Consider the following 2,200-nt stretch of genomic DNA (forward strand, 5'->3'; position numbering starts at 1 on the left):
TGTTCAGCTCATGCTATTGACACCCTACAACCCTAAGCAAGCTTATCAGACTACTCAATCATAAAGCAAGATGACGCAGACATGGTTTATGAATAATACTGCATATAAAATAAAGTAGAAAGACAAGGGTTCAGGATGATCTTCTCGTGAAAATGAGAGATGGAGCCTTCTCCCTTACAAGTTGCTCAATCCAAATCGTTCTAGGTCTCTCGTAAAACTAGCGTAAGTCAAATAGAAATGATAGCCTCCGCTTTTTATATGGAGGCGCCCGTGGTAAAGAGAGAAGAGATGAAATCTAGGGCAAACTTCCGAAATCGGAAGTTTTCTTAATGATCGGGAATAGTCAGACGCTTGTTCTCTTCGGGAACAACCTTTGGATTGATCTAACTGGCTGTTCCGCATCGAATATTCCAAAATGACATCTGACTTCATGAAACTCTCTTCTTTTCTCTTTCACCTGCTCCAAACCTAAAATGATATCAATTAAGCACGAATTAGGACTGAGAATTAACCCAAAGCACACATATAATGGCATTAAAAACATGATATATTAATTCCCCTCAAACTTAGATCTTTGTTTGTCCTCGAAAAAGGCCAAGCCTCAAGAACAGAGAGGAAGGTTTGAAAGAGTGGGAACTCGCTTGATCTCAATAACCATACTCTTACCACACATCTCTGAACCATACAAACTGTAGACTCAGACCACACACCCTTACCAGAACACCCACGATCGCTGTTCGAGAATCAGCTCCATACTCTGTATCTCATACCTGAAAAAGGGTACACTGTCGAGACAAAACTCCTTGAATTCAATTAAGAACAGCGTGAGCTTCTCATCACAAGCACTATTCAGGGTAGACGGGCTAGGTAATAAATAGGCTATTTCATGATGGAGCTAAGAGTGTTTAGGGGCTACCAAATGTAAGTGGATGCAGGATATCGCGCAAAATAGCAGGAGAGGACGGATCCATTGATGTCCACAGCCCTTACTCGTTTCTGCTTCACGGGTGAAGTTGTTCTTTCCTTTGGATCAACCGTGGGACTGTTCTTCAGTTCTTTACTTCCTTTGCCTACTCCTCAAAAGTTGATACCAACTCCTTGCTCAACCTTCCCAGTGGCGTGTATTTTATTTTTATTTTTGGATTCAACTTCCCCATCTCCATCACCATAAAATAGATAGAAACAATATATAGATTTTTTTTTTTTTTTGAACTGAATATACAAGGTGATGGGGTTGCGAGGGAGAGGCAACAAAATGAATATTTTGCAGCCACTGATGGTCTATTCTTTTGTTTCTCACTGGTCGCCATTGTTCCTCTGGTTAGAACGTGCACTCTTAGATTGTTCTCTTGTTAGAGCATGGTCTTATCGACTATTCTCTTTATGCTTGATCTCTCTTCTTTGAATGTGTGGCATTAACGAGTAAGAGGCTGCGTCGATCCTTTCCTCTCCGACCCTTTTGCACATATCTGCACATATGACACTGAAAAACAGAGTGCATGAGGGAAATAATAAAGGGTTAGGCGCAAGGTGGGAACTAGCTAAAGATGAGCTAGCCACTCAGGATCAGCAAGATTGGCAAAATGAGTAAAAAGTCCTGAGTGTAAGTCTCGTTTCCCTGATCTACTGCCCATAACAAGAAGAATTTCAGTCAAGATTAGGTTCAAGTTAGGTGGAGTTGAGTCTACCCAGTGTAACCTGATCGGGTGAGAGCTTCTAGAGAATCAAATGAGATAAGTCAGGGGTGTTCCAGGTCCAAGTGTGGGCCACTCATCACTGCAATGGTCACTGGATAAGAATGTTAGAGCACGAGGTGGTTAAAAGATTATCACAACACAAGGTCCTAATTCCCACAAGAATTTTAGCTGACTCGATCTTAAACTGACTCAATAAAACATCTAAATAACATAAGGACTAACTCAGAAATAAAGAAATAGAGTTTCATCACACAGCAGTGCTTCCTCCAGACTTAATTTGCACCATCCCTGGTGTGAAACCAAGTCGAGGTCAGCCAAATAACAACACAAAGCATAAAATTAAAGCATAAAAAAATAAAGAGTTCAGATGGATAGAACAATGGATAGAGAATAGTCCTCGCGGACTCAGCTCTCGGCCGGATCAAACGAACGTCTGTTATGCGAGCGATGAACCTCCTCAGTTGAAGTGCCTGTTCCCATAGGCGCCTTTCCTGGACGGTGCG

Source organism: Brassica oleracea, chromosome C6 (assembly GCF_000695525.1).
Source record: "Brassica oleracea var. oleracea cultivar TO1000 chromosome C6, BOL, whole genome shotgun sequence".
In the NCBI taxonomy this organism is placed as follows: domain Eukaryota; kingdom Viridiplantae; phylum Streptophyta; class Magnoliopsida; order Brassicales; family Brassicaceae; genus Brassica; species Brassica oleracea.